Source organism: Aotus nancymaae, unplaced genomic scaffold, assembly GCF_030222135.1.
Source record: "Aotus nancymaae isolate 86718 unplaced genomic scaffold, 86718_ANA_hifiasm-v0.15.2.pri h1tg000011l, whole genome shotgun sequence".
Lineage (NCBI taxonomy): Eukaryota > Metazoa > Chordata > Mammalia > Primates > Aotidae > Aotus > Aotus nancymaae.
Genome location: NW_026988422.1, coordinates 61723208 through 61746796, shown reverse-complemented (window position 1 = coordinate 61746796; position 23589 = coordinate 61723208).

Sequence of the window (23589 nt, the reverse complement as noted above, 5' to 3'; positions counted from 1 at the left end):
GTTAAGATGGTAATACTGGCTGGGCACAGTGGCTCATGCCTGTAATTCCAGCATTTCGAAAGGCCAAGGCAGGAGGATCGCTTGAGGCTAGGAGTTTGAGACCAGCCTGGCCAACATGATGAAACCCCATCTCTACTAAAAATACAAAAAAATTATCCAGGTTCAGTGGCACATGCCTGTAATCCTAGTTACTCGGGAGGCCAGGGCAGGAGATGCACTTGAACCTGGGAGGTGGAGGTTGCAGTGAGCCGAGATCACACCACTGCACTCCAGCCTGGGAGACAGAGTGAAACTCCATCTCAAAAATAAATAAATAAATAAAAATGAAAATTAGCCAGGCATGGTGGCATGCACCTGCAGTCCCAGCTACTTGGGAAACTGAGGCAGCAGGATGATTGCTTGAGCCCGAGTTTGAGTCTAGAGTGAGCTTTGATAGTGCCACTGCACTCCAGCCTGGGTGACAGAGTGAGTCTCTGTCTCTTAAAAAAAAAGATGGCATTACTCTCCAACTGGATCTGCAGATTCAATATAATTTCTATCAAAATCCCAGCCACCTTTTTTGCAGAAATTGACAAGCTAATTCTAAAATTTAAATGGAAACGCAAGGGATCCAGAATAGCTAAAACCATCTTGGAAAAAGGACAAATTTGAAGGACTTACATTTCCCAATTTCAGAAGTTACTTCAAAGCTACAGTAATCAAAACAATGTGGCACTGGCATAAGGATAAATATATAGATTAATGCAACAAAATGAGTCCAAAAGTAAACTTTTTAATGTCTGACATTTATAGGTACACAATCAGTGTTATTGATTTTGAGGTCCTCTCCCCAAATCCCTTCCCACCATGAGCCTTAGGGATTCAGCAACTCATATGTGGCTTTTCCAAGGAACTAGTCTAAAAATTTTCTTGATTAAATTGAAAAGGTGAGTTTTTGTTTCATTTTCAAAGGAATTTCTTCTCTTATGGAAAGGAAAAGCAAGGAGATCAAATAGAACAAAACACACCAAGGAATACAAAACCTGAAGCAAAACCATATGAGTCCCACACTAACCAGAACCCTTTCATTCTCTGCGTCCTTCACATACAAAAAGATGCAAGCCAACCCATGGATCTAAAGCATCCACAGTGGTCCTAGGAACTAGTTCAAAAAGTCTGGTCTTCCTAAAACCCAGGAATCCAGCTAAGGAGTTTATGCTTTTAAATCAGTTAAAATTACCTCAGCTGCAAGGAATAGAAATATCACCAATAATGGTTTAAATCATAGGTACAGTTATTTCTTACTGGACACAAGGTAGAGATGGACATTCCCAGGGCAAGTATAGCAGCTTATCTATGTCCCTGGGACCCAACTCCATCAATCCTCTGCCATCCTGACTGTATTACACTCCCCCTCTTAGTCACAACATGGCTGGCATATTCCAAGCATCACATTATCACACAAGGATATCCAAAACCATACTGCAAAAAAAAAAAAGAGAGAGTAGCAAAAATTGCATTTTCCTTTCATGCTTTTCACTTATTAGGGAGGAAACATCTTTCCCAGAAGCCCCCAACAGTCTTGTTCTTGCAGCTCTTTAGCCAAAACTTGGTCACCATAAAATTAGCACATGCTGATTCATTTTAAGCAACTCCTCAGACTTACTTGGCCTGGCTTGTTCAACAAGAGGACCCTGACCACAGCCCCCTTCAACCAATCTCCTAACACAACCAAACCAGCTCAGCCTCCCTGAAGGTGAGGGTTGGGCTTTGATGTGACCTCCAATGGACCCGCCAGCAGCTCTGGCCTTCAGGCCTGGCCTGTGGGACCGCATAGACTGTGGCTCCTACCGCTATTTTGCATTTGTAGATTGTGTGATGATATCAAAGGTTTTGCTCACTGTGGGCCACGCAGGTGCTCACCTGCACCTACTCACCTTCTTCATCCAAAACTGTGAGCTGCGGAGACATGTCCTAGAAAATGTCCCCATGTAATAAATGGTGGGAGGGACAGAGAGACAGCTCTAGGTTTCTCCCCCATGCCTAAATTCGAATAATTACACACTTCCTTCAGAGAGCATTAAAGTTCACTGGGAAAAATCGATTCATCCTCTTGTTTCTTGCCTGTTTTTAAGCCCTTTTAACCTGTCTCAGCAGGGACCCTAGTCCAGCCAGACTCCGTGGAGAAGTGTGGCGGGAACAGGACCTGGCTGGTGGCCGAGGTCAGGGCCTGCTTACAAATCATGCTCTGGCCACGCTTCAGGCAAATTTCCACCTGGTACTCAGAGAGCTGAAACCTTCTGATTAATCCTGAATCTGTCAGCTTCCATCATGTTCACAGGGAAACAACCCTGGGGGAGGTAGGTGCCCTGAACCGTGTTCCAACTCTGGGCTCCCACTTGCCCTTCTTCTCCCAGAGGCCCCCTGTGCTGCCCTTTCTCAGCCTGGTCCCCACACGCACCCTTCCTTTCTCAACTCTGATGGCGGCTCTTTCTAACTTCTCTTGTCTCTTCTCCAGCCATGTCCTCGCTGCTTTTTTTTTTTGATAGGTAAGACCATGAACTCTGGGGCCACATAGCTGGGGTTCAAGTCTTGGGACCAGCACTTAGCAGCTAGGTTACCTGGGCAAGTTGCTCTACCTCCCAGTGGCTTGGTTTTCTTCTCTGCAAAATGGAAATAATGCCTCCCTCCAAGGGTTGCTGTGAAAATTAAATGAAATCTTAATAATAATGAAATCTTAAATGAGAAGGGACATATTCCAAGCACTCAGAGTGACAGTCACTGTTTTACAGACACATAACTATTCTACCTCAACAGAGACATAAAAGGCTTAAAACAGAGTCCAGAATACATAAGTGAACAAAAAATCTTAGCTGCGGTTAGTGAAATTATTAATTATTACTTTATTTTATTTTTTAGAGATAGGGCCTCACTTTGTCACCCAGGCTGGAGTGCAGTGGCTCGATCATAGCTCACTGCAACCTCAAATTCCTGGGCTCAAACAGTCCTCCCACCTCAGCCTCCCAAGTAGCTGGGACTACAGGTGCATGCCATCTTGCCCAGCTAATTGTTAAATTTATTTTTGTAGAGATGGAGTCTTGCTATGTTGCCCAGGCTGGTCTCCAACTTCTGGCTTCAAGTGATCTTCCTGCCTCCGCCTCTCAAAAGTGCTGGGATTATAGGCATAAGCCATCATTCCCAGCCCCCTTTTTCCCTCACCTGATGGGCCCTTGGGAATTCATTCATTCATTCATTCACTCACTCAGCAATTACCTGTCACCTGTCCACACTGGGGTGGCCCAGGCTGCAATAGGGGAGGCACTGTGCCATACAGGAGCTTGTAGACCAGCCAAGCATTCCCCTTCCCTTTTTGGGTTGATAGATGACTGTTAAAGCCTAACCAGAATTAAAATGTGTTGGCAGAGCTATATCATTACTCAGTGTGACAATATTTTGATAACTGCATCTCCAAACAAGAACCAGCATAGTTACTCCATGGAGCTGGCGATGAATCCTGTTGGGGGCACCCCAAACCTGTGGCTGGCACCAAGTTGGATTTCTTCATCCCCATATATACCCCAAGTAGAGGCAGAAGAATGGAAGGCATGGAGAGAGGTGGCCCTGGGCAGGGCCATAACAATGGTCAGAAGGGACAGGCTTCTGAGATCAAGGGCTCTTTGCCCCTTCCCTGTGGCTTCACAGGAACCCACTGGGGTCTCTGTTGCTAATCTCGAATGGGCATAGGCCAAGTGCAGTGGCTTATGCCTGTAATCCCAGCACTGAGACAGGGCAGGGTGGCGGTGGGGCAGATATCATTTGAGGCCAGGAGTTCAGGATCAGCCTGGGCAACATAGCAGGAGCCCATCTCAAAAATTAAAAATAGCCAGGCATGGTGGTGCATGCCTCTATTCCCAGCTACTTGGGAGGCTGAGACAGGATGATTGCTTGAAGCCAGGAGTTCAAGACCAGCCTAGGCAATATAGCAAGACCCTATCTCTACAAAATAAATAAATAAATAAATAAGTTACCCAAGTGTGCTGGCACATGCCTGTAGTCCTGGCTACTCGGGAGGCTGAGGAGGAAGGATCACTTGAGCCCAGAAGTTTGAGGCTACAGTGAGCTATGATCATGGCACTTCACTCCAGCCTGGGTGACAGAGCAAGATCCTGTCTCTTTAAAAAAAAATTTGAACTAAACGGTTATAGTAGTCTATCCAACATCCCTCCTGGAACATTGTGAATATTAAAACAAATACTAGTCAAAGAAGGGCTTTGGAATTCCCAAAGTGCCGTGTCCTTGGAAAGGATAAGTGTTACCACATTGGTCTTCAAGACAGAGTGAGTGGGCTGAGGGCGGAGGTTGCAATCTGCAGGCCCCATCCAGCCCACAGCTGTGTTGTGTCTGGCCTGTGCTTTGTGCGGTGTGTTTCATTAAAAATACGGATTTGTGGCCAGCATTTAAAAACCAGGAAATTTCATACAAAAATCCAGATTTCTGGCTTGTCCTGAAAAATCAGAAGATCCAGCAACAATTAGCCACAGCTGAACAGTATGTGCCCCTTCAACCAGGGCCGGGAGGGAGCTGCAGTCCACCCCCAGAGACAGTGTCTGCTCTCTAAGTCCTACACACAAAGACTTCCTTTGTGCAAACACACACACGCACATGCACATGCACACACACACAGCCCTCTTCACTCATTCAGCTCAGTGGCCTGGCTTTCCATGTACCTGAGTTTGGGCCTCCTGGTTCAGTGCTAAGACCTTAAGCTCTGAAGATAATCACACCTGGTTCCTCACTGCAGTTCCACCACTGACCCTGTGACCATTAGAATTACTTCACCCCTCTGAGCCCCGGTTTCCCAGTCTGTTAAAGAAGCATTCATTTATTCAATCAATATTTATTGAATGCTCATTCTAGGCCAAGCATTTAGCAAACAAGACAAACAAAGCAGACATTCAACAAGTAAAAAAATAAACAAGATAATTTTCCAATTGTGACCTTGCTGGCAAAAAATAAACCAGGTGAGGTCCCAAGGACTCAGTGATGGAGTCTGGGTTGCAGGGGCCACTTTAGCTAAGGGGGTCAGGAAAAAGCTGGGGATAGTGGTTGTACTCATTTTCCAGGACTGTTGGGGGATTAAAAGTGAGGTACGTCACAAGCACAATGCCCTGCACCTGGGCAGGATGCTGCTCCTGGAGCCATCGCATCACCACGCTGGGTCTTGTTAGGAGTTCTGAGAAGGAAGGGGGGTGGGGAAGGGCAGCTCCCAAGAGCAGGTGGAACCCAGGCTCTCCACCCCCACCCACCAGCCCCACACTTCAGAACTGCTTTCAAAGCCTCCTCAATTATCCCATCTATAAATACAGCCTCTCAGCAGAGAGGGAGCAGAGATGCAGGCAGGAAGATTTAACCCTTCAATGGGCCTCCCGCATCTCTTTTTCCCTAATGGTTTTTTGCCCTCTCCCTCTCCTTCCCGTCCCTGCCTGTGGTCTCTTCGTCTCCATCTCTGAATCCCTTCCCACTGGCAGCTGAATCCATGTTTGACTTGTACCAACAGCCACCCCACTACAATCTGGAAGGGATTCAGTGGAGAGGGTGGATAAAATCTATGACTCGGTGGTATTTCTCTACAAGCCTGTGGCACTCAGTGTCAGCTCCAGTGCCAACTCTGGGCTCCTTGCAGACAGCAAGCACACCAGGCCAGAGGCCAGGTCAGCTTTCAAGGGCCCTTGACATGTCTGTCTAACTCTGGGCAGGGGAACCATTTGCTGCAGACCTCAGATTGAGTTACATCAGGAGAGAACATATTTGTTTAAATAAAAGCTATGGTTAGATTTTCTATTCTTCAATGTTAAGCAGGCACCTACTAGATCACCCATTCTCCCTGGCTCCCAGCTCCCTGGCCTCCTTTATTTGATTTCCAGAATATCGTGGCTTCCTCCATCCCAGGGCACTTCTGTCCCACTGTGTGGAAAAGAGTCCCCTGTGCCTACTGAAAACCTCCCAATCTTTCTGATTAGGGAAGCCCTCCCTTGCACCCCAGACTGTAGCAAATCCCCTCATACAACTTGATCACTGGTGTGATTTTTGACGATGTGTTCCCTCCCCATACACTGTCCTATAAGTTCTGATTCTGTTTAAACTCACTGCTATGGCTGGGAGTGGTGGCTCACGTCTATAATCCCCAGCACTTTGGGAGGCCGAGGCAGGCAGATCACTCAAGGACACGAGTTTGAGACCAGCTTGGCCAACATGGCGAAACCCAATCTCTACTAAAAGCACAAAAATTAGCTGAGCATGGTTAACCTGTAACCATGTTACAGCTACTCGGGAGGCTGAGGCAGAAGAATCATTTGAATCCAGGAGGCTGAGGCTGCAGTGAGCCAAGATTGTGCCACTGCACTTCAGCCTGAGCAACAGAGAGAGACTCTGTCTAAAACAAAAAGCGAAAAAACTCACCATTGTACTGTTGTATTTCTATACCAGGCACAGTGCCTGGAACCTGATCGGTACTCAACAAATATTGGTGAATGAGTAAAGAGGTGAATGAATGAGTGTCCATCCATTGTCAGCACCCTGACATGAGCAGAAGAACCATAAGATTCCTCTGGAATGTGAGGGGTCCAGGGTGCTGCCTGCCCTGTTAAACACTGTCCCCAGCACTTGACCTGGCACAAGTCTCATGCTTCATGAACATCTGGTGGTGGAGTCAAATGGATGAAAGTTAGTGCTAAGAGCCCATATTTAGGGTGAGCCCAGCGAGGGGCTTTTCAGCAACATAGCAGCACAGTTCAGAAATTTTCCAGCAAAGCTACCATAATAAACTTTACAAAGCAAGCTGCGAAGGTGGTATTTTTTAAAAAATCGCCCAATTAATTTGAACCATTGAGAAGAAAGAAATCAATAGCAGGTGAGTTACGACCTGCATGTGAAATGTGGGTCTCTCATGGGGTAAACAGTGTGGCAGACAGAGATGGAGGACTCGTCGGCCAGAATACTTACAGAAGGTTTTCCAGTCGAGGTAGGGCTAGATCTGGCCAGAATTGTCTAGGAGAGAGGGGGAGGGCCCCCTATTTAATTTATCCAATAAAACCTAAAAAAATGATACAACACAAAGCTCCAAGACCCAGTGTGTGTCCCATGGGAGTGCTCCATCAGACCTGACGGCCATTAGCTATTATCATGCATGACGCACACCATGATACAGGTCTAGGCGGTGGGCATGCAATGAGGGGGAAGATAAGATCCCAGCCCTCCTGGAATTTCACTCTAGCTGAAGGACAAGTAAAGAAGTTCAGAAGATCATTTCAGAAGAGAAGCACTGCAAAGAAAATAAAGTGACTACCAGAGGCCAACTTTAGACAGGGTGGCCAGAAAAGCCTCTGTGGGCAGGTGAGGTGAGTAGAGGCAAGAACGAGTCAGCTGTTGAAGATGTAGGCATGTGTGGAGGTGAGCAGGGCACCAGGATAGGGTGTGCTGGGACCAGGAACAGGCTCATGCGATGGCAGTCTCCAGCTAGAACAGGTAGGGGGATTCAAGAAACAAAAAGACCAGGATGGCTGGCCAGGTAGTGAGCATGATACAAAGACTGACCCACAAGCTCTTATTCACAATTCCTGTAAGAGACTGAATGTTTGTGTCCATCCCTTCCATCCCCCACCCCCCAAAAATGTAGACACTGACACGCTAAAGTTGTAGTATGGCTGTATTTGGAGATGGGACCTAAAGAAATAATTAAGGTTAAAGGAGGTCATAAGGGTGAGGCTCTGATATAGTTGAATTAGTGTCCTTATAAGAAGAGACAGGCTGGGAGCAGTGGCTCACGCTTATAATCCCAGCACTTTTGGAGACCAAGGTGGGTGGATCACTTGAGCCCAGGAGTTCGAGACCAGCCTGGGCAACATGGCAAAACTATTCTCTACAAAAAATACAATTAGCTGGGCATGGTGGTGCATACCTATAGCCCCAGCTACTGGAGAGGCTGAAGCGGGAGAATCACCTGAGCCTGCAGAGGTTGAGGCTGCAGTGAGCCATGATCATGCCACTGCACTCCAGCCTGGTGACAGAGTGAGACATTGTCTCAAAAAATTAATAAAGAAGAGACCCAGAGAGTATTCTTACCCCAACCCTATCAGACACATAAAGAAGAGGTCCTGTGAGCTCAATCTCCAAGGCAAGAGAAGAGGCCTCAGAGTGAAACCTTCCTTGCCGGCACCTTGATATTAGACTTCCTACATCCCCTAAACTGTGAGAAATAAATTTCTGCTGTCTAAGCCACACAGTCTGTGGTATTCTGTTACAGCAACCGGAGCAAGAATAATACAATTCCAAAACCAAAAATTCTGAAAAATAATTAAAGTGTTTTATCAGCTAGGGACAAACTCATTTACTAACAAACCTGGCCTGACCTGATATGAGGCTACTCATTTTTTCTTCACTTATCCAACTTCATGTGAATATTTGTACATTTCCCTGATGAACTATTGACCCACTTTTTTTGCTCCAGAACCTGCTGGGGTATTAGAATATATAAGGTATGTAGGCTGTATTGCCTTTTTAGAATCTAAAAAATTCTGAATTCTTAAACACATCTGGCCCAAGGTTTTGGATGCAGAATCAATGTCCCCTTTAAAGATCTTTATTAGAGAGGGGCTCCTTGTTTCCTTGGGCAAGGTAAACTGAGGGAAAGCTAGGTAGAAGTGGATCGCTTTCTTCACTTCTTTAAAAAACTTAATACTCAACTCTATCAACACAAAGGACTGCAAGTGAAAAGCAAAATAAAACAGATGGTGGCGGTGGTGAGTGATTCTTCAGATAATAAAGCAGTCAGCGTTCTGCAGCTTAGCCACTACCTTGATCAAGACTTGCTGGAACTGTTCAGCCAAAATGGGTGATCTTTCTGCCCTGTGGAAGTGCACCTCTCTTTTCATAATGGACATCAGCGGAGCCTGCCTGGTGTCCCTGTGGTTAGAGTGAGTATCCCGTTGGTATGTCAAGTACCCCTGACTCACCTCCACGGTGGGCAGCTGAATGCGCTGACATCTTGGTTTTATTTCAGGGGTCAGGGCTTATTTGGTCTGAGTGGTAGCTACCAAGGATGCCCAGCAGCAGCAGGAGAAAGAGTGTGTCTAAAACCGAAAAAGCAACTGAGGTGAGTGTGGGATATACAAAAGGAAATGAAACCCAGTGGCCAGGAGCCAAGTAAGCACAAGAGGGAAGGCGGCGGCCGGAGCATAGGCAGGGAGCAGGGACTCAGGCTGCGTGACTGTTGTCTCGCCCAGACCTGGAACACCAGAGGTTCTTTCTCACTGGGAGGGTAAGAGAGTCCTGTTAAAGATGCAGGGTCAGGGAGATGCTGGAAGGGTGGGCCTGAGGAGCTGGGTCTGACTCTTCTGGCTTGAAGATATCCTTTATCTTTTTCCTTCTAAGTGTGAGCTTTCCCAGAGAGCATGGACTTTGGTTCAGAAGCCTCTGAAGCAGCTTGGACTTCCCTGAGAGGCTGGGTGGGAAAGGTGTCATTTCTGTGTCTGGCGCAGCTTGCTCTTGCAGAAGTGACTTCCTTAAAGCATAGTCCTGGGAGGCAGTTTTCCTCCTTTATCAAATAAGTGTGGGAAACACTGCATTCTGCATCCCCATGGTGATGAGTCATTATTACATTAGAAGTTCTTAGAAAACCTGCAGGTCCTTGTGGAAAAGATGGAATAACAGGGCCCAGATTTACCCTCCCACCCTAAACAACTTAAAAAACCAGACAGAACATGTGAACATCAGTGTTCAGGGATCAGATAACAGTCAACACAGAACTGCAGTTCCTGAGAAAAGAAAATAGATGTGATGCCGGGGCCTAGTGGCTCATGCCTGTAATCCCAGCACTTTGGGAAGCCGAGGTTGGCGGATCACAAGGTCAAGAGTTTGAGACCAGCCTGGCCAACATGGTGAAACCTCATCTCTACTAAAAATACAAAAATTTGCTGGGTGTGGTGGTGCATGCCTGTAGTCCCAGCTACTTGGGAGGCTGAGGCAGGAGAACAGTTTGAACCTGGGAGGTGGAGGTTGCAGTGAGCCGAGATCCTACCACTGCACTCCAGCCTGACGACAGAGTAACTCCATCTCAAAAAAAACAAAAGAAAGTAAAAGAAAATATTGTGATGAGCCCTAGCGCTGCACCAGCTTACTATATAAAGGCAGTTTCTGACCACAAGAAAAGAGGGTACACGAACACAGCCTGGCTGGCTCTCTGAGTTGAGGAGATGGAAATCAAAGCTCAGGATGCCATGGTGAGGTAGAGCACCAGAGAAGAAGTACTGCAAAAGGTGGCCTTGAGTAAGTTCCAGAGTACTGATCTGCACATCTGGAAGAGGAGATTATCTGAGACTGGGGAAAAACCCATTGGAAAGAAGCAGTTAAAATATCCAAAGGTCTGCAAATAGCTCATGTGCCAACCAGCCAGAGAAGAAAATTCTAGTGGTAACTGGAGCACTGGGGGATCACCTTAATAATAGGAATGAATTCGCCCTAAAGGCTGCCCTAGAGCTAACCTAATAAAGCTTTCAAAGGCATCAAAACTATCCAGTTGAATCCAAGGAACTTATCAGTGCCAACACCAAATTAAATATCATTTAAAGGAGCAAAACAAAATCCAGAAACCAATTATGTAAAATTCTGAGTGGCCTAAGACAACGGAAATTTATTCTCTCACACTTCCAGCGGCCAGAAGTCTGAGAGAAGGGTGTCCATGCTGCCACCCAGCCTCCCGAGGCTCTGGGGGAAATGCTTGCCATGATTCTCTCTCCTGGCTTCTGGTGGCTGCTGGGAAGTCCTTGACATTCCTTGGCTCCTTGCGGCATCACCCCCATCTCCCTACCTCCATCTTTACATGACCTCTTCCTCTGTGTGTCTTCTCTGTGTGCCTGTCCCAAAACCCCCTCTATCTCTCTCCTATAGAGATGTATGTACCTATTTAAAGCCTACCCCGATAATCCAGGATAAGCTCCTCCCCTCACAGTCCTTACCTTAATCACACCTTTTGCCACAAAAGGTAATTATTATCCTTTTCCACTCTAAACAATCACAGGTCCGGGAATTAGGATATGGACATATTTTAAGAAGGCCACCATTCAGCCCCTGCTATATGTGAAGAGGTATAATGTTGCTTGAAAGGAAAGTAAGATTGGTTAAAGATGTAAGAATACAGAAGAATTTAACAATGCTAGCAACCAACTTGACCTAATTGATATTCATTGAACAAGCCACTCAGCAGTAGTAGAATACACACTCTTTGTAAGCATATATGGTGCATTCACCATGTATTCTGGGCCATGGAACACGTCTCAATAAGTTTAAGGAGACTGAAATCGTACAAAACGTTCTCTGACCATGATGAAATTAAACCAGAAATCAAAAATGGTTAAATAGCTGGAAAATCCCTAAGTATCTAAAAATTAATTAAACACTACACTTCTAAATAACACACAAGTCAAATAAAAAATCACAAAGGGAATTAGACAATATTTTGAACTGAATAAAATGAAAACACTGAATTAAAATGAAAATACATTACAGCTAAAGGAGTTCTTAAAGGAAAATTTACAGCATTAAATACTTACAGTATAAAAGAAGAAAATCTTTATTTAATGATCTAAGCTTCTCTCCTTCAGAAAAAAAATAACAAACCCAAAATAATATGAATAAATGAAACAATGAAGTTAAGGGAAGAAATGAAGGAATTTGAAAACAAAATCAATTTTTTAAATTCAATATATAACAATAGATTTTTTTGAAAAGATAAATAAAAGTAGTAAAACTCTAGAGAGACTCATTAGGGAAAAAGACCAAAAAAAAAAACCCAATATCAAGTATGAAAAAGTTGACATCACTATGCATCCTAAGACATTTAAAATATATTAAGAAAATATGAACATGATGCCATAAATTTATGAACATAGATGGAACAAAAAAATGTTTTAAATGACACAAAGTACCCATACCCCTACATCTATTAAATAAATTGAACTGTTTTTATTCTATTCTTGTTAATAAAACTAAGCTAAAGTACTCAATTTTAAAAACTGAAGTAAAGCCTTTTCACTAAGAAAACACCAATCAATTATTGTCCACTAGTATACCATCCCAAGTCACCACAAATTAAAGTTTGTACCACCGCCATGTATAGGGGTTATCTGTGCTCCACCTAGGCAGTGGTCATCTAGGCAGCTCTAAAATTCCATCCTGTAACTGGCTAGTCATAGGCAGAAGATAAAAACTGGACCCCTTCCTTACCTCATATATAAAAATCAACTCAAGGTGGATTAAAGACTTAAATGTGAAACTTAAAAACTATCTTTGGAATACAACCTGGGAAATACCATTCTGGACATAGGCCCTGTCAAAGATTTCATGACAAAAACACCAAAAGCAATTGCCACAAAAACAAAAATTGACATATTGGGGCCTAATTAAACTAAAGAGTTTCTGCACAGCAAAAGAAATGATCAGCAGAGTAAACTGAAAACCTACGGAATGGGAGAAGATATTTGCAAACTATGCATCTAACAAAGGTCTAACATCTAGACTCTAGAAGGAAGTTAAACAAACTAACAAGCAAAAAACAAACAATCCCATTTTAAAAGTGGGCAATGGACATAAACAAACATATTTCAGAAGAAGACATACATACAGCCAACAAGCATATGAAAAAATGTTCAGCATCACTAATCACTAGAGAAATGCAAATTAAAACCACAATGATATTACCATATCACATCAGGCAGAATGGCTATTATTAAAAATTCAAAAATAACAGATGCTGGTAAGGTTGAGAGAAAAGGAAATACTCTTACACTGCTGGTGGGAATGTAAATTAGTTCAGCCATTGTGAAAGTGTGGGGATTTCTCAAAGAACTTAGAACTACTGTTCAACCCAGAAATCCCATTATTGGGTATACATCCAAAAGAATATCTATCATTCTACCATAAAGACACATGCACATGTATGTTCATTGCAGCACTATTCACAATATCAAAGACTGAAATCAACCTAAATGCCCATCAGTGATAGACTGGATAAAGAAAATGAGGTATATATATGTCATGGAATATTACACAGCCATTAAAAAGAATGACATTATGTCCTTTGCAGCAGTGTGGATTGAGCTGGAGGCCATTATCCTAACTGAACTAACACAGGAACAGAAAACCAAATACTGCATGTTCTCACTTATAGTGGGAGCCAAATGCTGAGTACACATGAATACAAAGAAAGGAACAACAGACACCAGGGCCTTAGGGCTTGCTTGAGGGTAGAGGGTGAGAACTGAAAAACTACCTATCAGGTACTATGCTTATTACTTGGATGACAAAGTAATCTGTATAACAGACTCCCATGACACAGTTTTCATATATGACAAACCCACACATGTAGTCCTGAACCTAAAATAAAGGTTTAAAAAATAGAAGGTGAAAAAATAAATAAAAATGTAAAATCTCATCTTAGCATCTGCATTCTCTGACCATGTATGGCACGTACTGTCACAGATGAGCTTCCCTGAGAAGCAGGATTTGAAATGGAGATTAACACACAAGAAGTTTATTAGAGAAGGCTCTTAGGCGGCCGGGCATGGTGGCTCACGCTTGTAATCCCAACACTTTGGGAGTCCGAGGCGGGTGGATCGTCTGAGGTCAGCAGTTCGAAACCACCCTGACCAACAAGGTGAAACCCCATCTTATTAAAAAAAAAAAAAGAGAGAGAGAGAGAAGGCTTTTAGAATCAACACCTGTGGAAGTGGGGGGAAGGAGGCAGCTTGGGCAGACAGAGCAGCTGAGTCTGGATGTAGTCTCAGTGCAAGCTTCTGCTGACCTTCCAAGGAGTTTTGAGGCTGGAATGACACTTCTGAGTTATCCTGACTTGGGGGGAGGGTGCCAGAGCTTTGTACCCTGGCTTTCACCAGTCACTGGATATAGCCACCCAGAACATGGGTGGAAAGCAGTGTGGGGATTTCTCAAAGAACTTAGAACTACTATTCGACCCAGCAATCCTGTTATTGGGTTTACATCCAAAGGAATATATATCATTCTTCCATAAAGACACATGCACATGTATGTTCATTTCAGCACTATTCATGGTAGCAAAGATTGGAATCAACCTAAATGCCCATCAATGGTAGACTGGATAAAGAAAATGTGGTGCGTATTCAAATCCTGCTTCTCAGGAAAGCTAACCTGTGACAGTAGGTGCCAGAGATGGCCAGGGAAAGCAGATTCTAGGATAAGATTTTACATTTTTATTTATTTTTCACCTTCTATTTTTTAAACCTTTATTTTAGGTTCAGGACTACATGTGCAAGTTTGTCATATATGAAAACTGTCATGGGGGTCTATTGTACAGATTACTTTGTATTCTGGATGCTGAACCAGGCAGCTCTCTGCAACTGAGGCCATCCCAAGAGGGCTGGTGGCTGAGCCCTCTCGGCCACGGAACTCCCAGCTCATGGGTAATATGCCCTCCATTCCTGAGGGAAGACCTAAGCATGTCACAGTATCCACCACTCTTCCCAAAAAGAAACTACCTGTACCCAAGTGCTGGCTTCAGCCTTTACTCTCAGGGAAACTGAAACAAGAACAACTGCAAACATTTGGGATGCTCCGTTCACTCATAAGGCAGGAGACATTCCCATAGTACACTAAATTGTTATTTGGAAAAGAAAAAAGAAGAGCTTCTCTATAAGAAAAAGAGGCCTTTCTCATCTATGGAAATATCTGCATGAAGCCTTTGGGACTCTTTTCTATTTCTTTTCCAGGAAAGTCCTTTATTTCACCCAGCTTGAACATACTCACTCAAGGGGGATCCTCTGGGCCTCCAAACACTGAACATCAGTCTCTGTGAACAGAACTCTAGTCATTCAGGAATTAAATTCCAAAGTTCTCATGGAAAGCTTTACTATACATAAGAACAGGGAAGGGCCAGGCCGTGTGTGTAGGCCCTGACAGCGGTCTAGGCTTGGAGTGGAACTACATCCATGAAGGCAAGTTCAGTCCAACTGTGCTTCATGTTTGCCTTTCTCTTCTTCTTTCCTAGACACATTGTCTTAGTCCATTCATGCTGATATAATAAAATACCTTAGACTCCATAATTTATAAATAACAGAAATATATTTCTCACAGTTTTGAAGGCTGGGAAGTCTAAGATCAAGGCACGGTCAGGTTGGGAGTCTAGTGCGGGCCTATTCCTCATAGGTGGCATGGGAGACAGAAGGACAAAAAAGAGCCTATTTCCCTCTATCCCTTTTATAGGGCATTATTTTATATGCAAGGGTGGAGCCCTCATGACCTAATCACCTCCCAAGGGCCCCACATTCTAATACCATCACTGTGGAGTATAAATTCCAACAAATGAATTTTGGAGGGACAGCCACATTGAAACCATAGTATTCTATCCCTGGTCTCCAAAACTCATGTCTTTCCTACATGCAAAATACATTCATGCCACCCCATTAGACCCGAAAGTCTTAATTCATTCCAGCACCAACTCAAAAGTCTGAAGTCCAGAGTCTCATCTACATCAAATATGGGTGAGACTCAAGGTACAAGTCAGCATGAGGCAAACTGCTGTCCAGCTATGGACCTACGCAATCAAACAAGTTATGCCCTGGCCCCCTCTTGTGAAATCATTCTGCCATCGAGGTCCTAGCACTCTGGGCCTGCAATGGGTGGGACAGCCATGAAGATCTCTGAAATGCCTTCGGGGCCATTCTTCCATTGTCCTGATGAAAAGCATTTCACTTTCATCTATTCATGCTAATCTCCTTATCAAACATTCACTTGGCCACACACTAGGTGTTTTCTTCAAAAAATGCTTTTATATTCTTTACATTTTCAGGCTGAGAACTGTCCAGGCCTTTAAGTTCTGCTTCTCTTTTGATTATAAACTCCAAGTTTAATTCATTTCTCTCCTTACAGTTTACTGTAAGCAGTCAAGAGGAGCTATGCAACACCCTCACCACTTTGCTTAGAGACTTCTTCTACCAAATATCCTAGCTCATTTCTCTTAAGTTCTGCCTTCCACAAAGCACCAGAACACAGACACAGTTCAGCCAAGTTCTTCACCACTTTATAACATTCTACCAATATTCGGATCATGACCACTTAAGTAATCTCTAAGAAGATTAAGACTTTCTTGATAGCGCTCCTTTTTTTCTGAGCCCTCCCCAGAATAGCCCTGTATGGTCCATTCTTTATTCATTACCCAGTTCCAAAGCCACTTCTACATTGCCAGGTATTTGTTATAGCAACACTGCACTTCTCAGTACCGATTTCCTAGTCCATTTCTGCCACTATAACAATAAACTGGGTCATTCATAAACAACAGAAATTTATTTTTTCACAGTTCTAAAGACTGAGAAATCCAAGATCAAGGTGAGGTCCCAGCAGATTCAGTGTCTAGTGAGGTCTACTCTCTGCTTCTATGATAGAGCCTTTTTACTACGTCTTCATATGGTAAAAGCAAACAGGAATGAACACTGTCCTCACATGGCAGAAGAGATAGGAGGGCAGAAGGGCACCAAGCCACTCCCTCAACCTCTTTTTCTGAGAGCATTAATCCCCCCTATGAGAATGGAGCCCTCATGGCCTAATCACCTCCTAAGTGCAATTCCATCACCTTGAAGGTTACGTTTCAACAGGTATTTTGGAGAGAAACAAATTTTCAAACCATAGCACACTACTTTTCATGGCACATCCCATCTCAAAGTAACACAAAACATAAGGAGAGATCTAAGAGCAAGTTTGTTCAACCTGCAGCCTGCAAGCCACATGCAGCCGAGGATGGCTTTGAATGCAGCCCAACACAAACTGGTAAACTTTCTTAAAACATTATGAGATTTTTTTTTAATTTTTTCAGCTCATCAGTTATCGTTAGTGTCAACGTATTTTATGTGTGGCCCAAGACAATCTTCTTCTTCCAATGTGGCCCAGGGAAGCCAAAAGATTGGATACCCCTGTCTTAGAACTTTAAGCAGCTGGTAGAAACTGGGAAAAGATTGATTTCATTGCAGGTCCAATGTAGGCCTAGGTAGAAATCAGGCTGATGTGATATGATAAATGAGCCAAGGGTGCAGGAAGAGGCACATCCTCTGGACTGGCCTCATTTATATCATCATTCTAGCCATTACCCTGCTCAATTGGGCCGACTGGCTGCATCAGCCCCAGACAGTAGCTGCATCCTTAGCCAGAGGCTCCAGCAGCTACAGGTCAGCAACTACACTGTCCCAGCCTTTCCTCTTCTCCCTCACATGAAATCTAATCTGCCCCTCCCTATTTGCTGGAGATTCTCTCTCTTTCTTGAAGAACAGAAAGGTTGGGTACCATAGTGAGATGTGGTGTAAAAATTACTGCCTTTGGCATCAGACTGGCTATAGGCCCAATCTCAGCTTTACCACTTACCACTCTTGCATGATGGGCAACTTAATTCTGTATGCCTTGCTTTTCTCTTTGGCAGGACTGTGAATATTATCTAATTTACAAGGTGGTTGTGAGGATTACATGGGATATGTTTGAACCTTGCCCAGGGTGCTTAACAACATCTTCTTTCTTCATCTCCCACCGTCAGGTAACTTTGATTGCCCTGCCCTGTACTAAGCGTTACTGGGATATACAATCTATGACACTTGTGAAAGCACTCACAATCTATAAGCTCCACAGAGACAAGGACTATGTTTCTTTTGTTCATCAGCGTACACCCAGCATTTAGTACAATTCCCGGCACATGCAGGTACCCAGAAATATTTGTTGATTGAATGATAGAATGAATTATGCAAACTGAATCTTAAAATCTTAGAATTATAGCACAGGAAAGGCCCTAAAAAAGCCTCTAGTCTAGGGATCGTAAATCACTTACTTGTTTGCCCACTCCAACTTAAATGTAGTGCCCAGAGCACTGTGTTAAGAAGGATTCTGAGGCCACATTTGTCCTTACTAGGTGAGAGTTCTGTGACTAATTAGCAATGTCTGGCAAAGGTGTGAAAGGAGATCAAGCATCCCTAATAGCTGTACTTACCCTCTTTGGTCTAAACTAACACACCATTGTACAGATGAGGGAACAGGAGATCAAAATCACACAGCCAGTTAGTGTCTGACTTGGGCACAAAGCCACCTCTTCCAACACCCAACTCTGCACGTGAGCAGCAGAAAAAAACAAGACTGGAAAAGGTCTGATTTGCAAGATAATGGCATCAAGTTGGAAACAACAGATCACAGAGACTCTAAGCAGCCTTTCCTTCCAGGCACGTCCCAGGATAAACATTTTTCCTCCACCCCTATGAGCAGGGTGCAAGCAGGAATTCGGAAGACATGCTGATGGATGGCACAGACTGAGAAATTTCAGTGGAGCCCAGGGACAAAACTCCCTTGTTAATTCCCTTAAACAGCATCACTTCCTTTCTGGCCACTTCACATCTGCATCAGCTCCCACTCCATTTTTGGAAAGGGGCTGCTCCTCCCTCTTCCTCAGGCTCTTAGTTTCCTCAACCACAGTCCTCATTTAAGGTAACTTTGTCTCCAAATCCCCACTTGGGAGAAGCAAAGAGAAGAGTAAGTAGCAAATTCAGCATTCTGGTAACTCTTCTACAGGGAAGGATAATCATCTGTTAGCTTAAGTAAATCCCCATATCTAGATTAGCTGTCCAACGCTGACAAAGAAATGAGAATGGGCTCACTCATTGTGCCTGAGGCTCTGCATGAGACTTGGAGGGCAGGCAAAAGGCAAAATAAAATTTTTTCCATCTAAAACTGAGAACTCCTCTCAAGGAAGTGGAGCATAACTTCCTGCTCATTAAGTGTAGGTTGCATGCACGTAGGGACTTCCTTCTTAAAAGTCCAGTACAGGAAGACAGAAGGGCTGGAGGATAGCTTTACAGTAGAGAAACCTGACAGACACTATCCCAGCCAGGTGATCAGGATCAACGACAGCGATAAGTCATGTTGATGGCATGTACCCTTGATATGATGTGATGAGAAGGGCATTTCACCTCTGCGATCTACTTCCCCAAAACACGCAACCCCAATCTAGTCATACGACACCTCAGACAAACTCTAATTGAGGGACGTTCTACAAATGTCCAGCAGCTACTAGTCAGCAACTACACTGTGTTGCATTGAAGAATACACTAGGATTCTTTAAAACTGTCAAAGTCATCAAAAACAAGGAAAGTCTAAGAAATTTTCACAGCCTAAATGTAATGTGATATCCTGGATGGGTTCCGGAACAGAAAGAAGATAAGAAGGGATAAGGAAATCTGAACAAAGAAGGGACTTCAGTTAATAATAATGTATCGATGTTGGCTCATTAATTATAACAAATGTACCATATTAATATAAAATGCTAACACTACTGGAAATTGTATTTAGCTCTTATTCTATTCAGGCTGCAATAACTAAATATCATAGACTAGTATCTTATAAACAAAGAAAATTTATTTCCACAATTAAAAAAGCAAAAAGTGGCTATGCGCAGTGGCTCACACCTGTAATCCCAGCACTTTGGGAGGCCAAGATGGGTGATAACCTGAGGTTGGGAGTTCGAGACCAACATGACCAACATCTGGGTGTGGTGTTGCATGCCTGTAATCCCAGCTACTCAGGAGGCTGAGACAGAAGAATGGCTTGAACCGAGGAGGTGGAGGTTGTGGTGAGGCAAGATTGTGCGATTGCACTCCAGTCTGAGCAACAGGAGCGAAACTCCATCTCAAAAAAAAAAAAAGAAAGAAAAAGAAAAGCAAGTTCAAGATCAACGTGCTGGCAGATTTGACATGTGGTGAGGATCCATTTCCTGATTCATAGATGGTGCCTTCTTGCTGTGTCTTCACTCGGTGGAAGGGGAGAATGAGCTCCCTCAGGCCTATTTTGTAAGGTCACTAATCCCAATCATAAGGGCTCTGTGCTCAGGACCTAATCACCTCACAAAAGGCCCCACTTCCTAATACCATCATCACCTTGTGGGGTAAGATTTCAACAAATGAATTTGAAGGCAGGGCTGGAGGGTGTGGGTCACAAAGATTTAGACCATACCCTAGAGTATATGAGAATTCTGTATTATCTTCACAATTTTCCTGTAAATCTAATACTATCCTAAAATAAAACTTTTTTTTTTAATTAAAGGCAAGGATCTTAAGGGTCACTTCAAGAACAATCCTGGCCAGCAGCTGGTTATACTTGTGACAATAGGACTGTCCACATTCTCCCACCCTCTGACATGACTTTTTCACACTGAGCAGCCGCTGGCCCCTTCTCTTCCCACCCTTGGTCTGAGTTCTGCTCTCCAAAACCCACAGAAAAAGTCTGGAGTCTACACTCCTCTACAGCACAGCCTTCAAATATTTCAATGTCAGGTCTCATCAAACCACAGAAAATCTGCAAACATCTTCCGGTCCCAAACCTTCATTTTAGAAACAGGAAACATGGATTCAGAGAACAGGAAACTCACTCACAGTCATGTAGATACTGACACCCAGGTTTGTTCACACCAGCCTCAAGCCCTCTTTTTTAGAAGATTCTGCTTTTAAGAAGAAGGTTAACATGTGCCCCGGTTTGCTCCTGAGGGTACACATCACTATTTTCTTCACCATTCATCATAATTTGGGACATCCAGATGCTCCAGGACCTTCCCAAAAGGACCTTCATTAGCTTGTGAACGTCTCCCTTACCCTCCCCCGAGTCTTTTCAAGAAGAAACTGACTAGTGGAGAAAATCCTGGGCTCCTTAGCAGAGTTTTCTGAAGACTTTGCAGACAAACCATGCACATTTGAGGACTATGATGTTTCCTTTGGGAGTGGTGTCTTAACTATTAAACTGGGTGGAGATCTAGGAACCTATGTGGTTGATGAGAGGCCAAACAAGCAAATCTGGTTATCTTCTCCATCCAGTGGGCCCAAGCGTTATGATTGGACTGGGAAAAACTGCGTGTACTCCCAAGACAGGGTGTCCCTCCATAAGCTGCTGGCCGCAGAGCTCACTGAAGCCTTGAAAACCAAAGTGGGCTTGTCTTCCTTGGCCGATTCCAGAAAAGACACTTGATGCCCAGCTCAGTGTTAAAGACATTAGAAGCTGTCAGGCCAAGGCCCCGCTTCATTATGCAGCTGAGGTCTGTTGGGTTTTGTTGTTGTTTTATTCTTGCTTTTGAGGACAGTTGGGCGATGTGTAATGGCTCTGTGGAAAGAATGTGTTGCCTTCTGCCTTGTCCTCAAGTTCTGATTTTTAATTTCTACAGATTTTTTGGATTAATTATCTGATTTCCTCCCTCCCTCATGTGATATCCCTTATCTTTTATAACGTCTTATGCCTATGTCTGAATATAATAACTTTAAAAAAAACAAAATAATAAGAAGGAAACATTCCAGGAGGAAAAAAAGGAAGAAGAAACCAGGGTTAGGGACGTTAAAGGAACCAGTATCTTCTCCCTCCTAACAGTTGATGCCCAAACTTGAATACTGCAGCTGAGAGCTAACCAACATAGTAACTGTGGCATGGAGTTACAGATGAATAAACACACTGACCCTAAGCAAGCCTCAGATGCACACTGGCTAATGGTCACGTACATCAGGCATGGGTCTGAATGCAGCCTTTCGCCAACCACATCACCAAGGTCAATGTCACCAGCACTTCATGTCCACCTCCTTCCTACCTCTTCCATTAAGTTTCCAATAAGTTTTTATCCAATGAGAAGGGATAAAGGAAGGAGCCAGGTGAGAACTAACATTCATTGAGACTGTACAAGGTGCATTACATATGTTATCCATCAACTTATTCAACAAGTGTTTTTTTTGGAGACAGAGTCTTGCCCTGTTGCCCAGGCTGGAGTGCAATGGCATGATCTCAGCTACTGCAACCTCCACCTCCAGGGTTCAAGTGACTCTCCTGCCTCAGCCTCCTGAGTAGCTGGGATTATAGGTATGCTCCACAACACTGGGCTACTTTTTTTTTTCTTTGTAACTTTAGTAGAGACAGGGTTTTACCAGGTTGGCCAGGCCGGTCTTGAACTCCTGACCTCATGATCCACCCGCCTCGGCCTCCCAAAGTGCTGGGATTACAGGCATGAGCCACCACACCTGGCCTCAATAAGCTTTTGTGGAGTGCTATTGAGTGCCAGGAATTGGGAGAAGAACTGAGGATACAAGAATCATAACAATCCATCCAGGTCCTGTGTAATTTCAATCTGGTAGGAAAGACTTTCATGTCAGCAACAAATTGTACAACGATGTGACTGAAACAATGGAAGCATGAGGTTAGGAGGTGACCCCCAAATACTTTGTGAGAGAAGTATTATTTGCCTATGGTTATGTTTCCCATATGAGGAAACTCAGGCTTCAAAAAGTTAAATGCCTTGCCCAAAGAAACAAGTTACACAATGGTGGAGGTAGAAATTTCAAGTCAGGGTGATGACAGCTCCAAAATCCATACTTTCCACTTACAGTGGAATAACGTTTCCCTAATGAGGTTGTTGACATGTGTTCCACAAAATGTGTCCCATGGTCAATTAAGTTGGAGAATTTAGTACAGTACTTCTTTGTCTAGGAAATTCAAAATGTCCATATGGCTCTAAGAAGTCTCGCAATAAAGTATCTGTTTACAATTTAAAATATCTGTTACAATTGTCCACCTAAATATTTTTTTCTGAACTCTTTATTCCAAAGAATACTTTTTTTTTCTTTTTTCTTTTTTTTTTTTTAAAGATAGAGTTTTACCATGTTGGTCAGGTTGGTCTTGAACTCCCAACCTCAGGTGATCTGCCCACCTTGGCCTCCAAAGTGTTTGGATTACAGGCATGAGCCACCACTATTCACTATTCAGACATAGTGAACTAATGTTACAGGCACTGTATTTTTGAAAACTCACCTCTATACCCTGCTGTCAACCATAAGGTAAACAAATGCAGTTATCATGCCCCTGCAAAGATAAGCCTAACTTGAACTTGACGTGTTAGAACTGTGGCAAAGCCAAAAGTATCCCTCTGAATAGTTTCATAATCCATGAGACTTAACAGAAGGAGTTTAAGTCTAGATGGCATAAAAGTAAAGTTATGCCTTGGGCCAAGACCACTGCGTTCAGCTCCAAATGCTTTACCCAAACAACCTCCCAGAGTTCTTTAGGTAGCTCTAAGGCCCTGACTTGCAGGAGGTCAATGAATAAAAAAAAGTACTAGAGGAGGTATTAAATGAAAGAGTAGGTGATAAGGAAGGGGAAAGACACATGACAATAGAAGAAGAAGGAGAAGGAGAGAAGGAAGAAGAGGAAGAAAGAGGAGGGGTAGGAGGAGGAAGGGGAGAAGGAGGAGGAAGGGGAGGAGGAGGAGAGTAATAAGAAGATGGTTGGGAAAGTTCCTTGGAAAGAAGGAGAGAGGCAATGTTACCCTATCATTGCAGCCTTGGCTTCCAGGCACAATTTGTGATCATGAAATGCTACTGATAACACCATATTTATTTCCTTTATCTTTTCTTTTCTTTTTTTTTTTTTTTAGACGAAGTCTTGCTCTGTTGCCCAGACTAGAGTGCAATGGTGCAATCTCGGCTTACCGCAACCTCCGCCTCCCGGGTTCACGCAATCCTCCTGCTTCAGTCTCCTGAT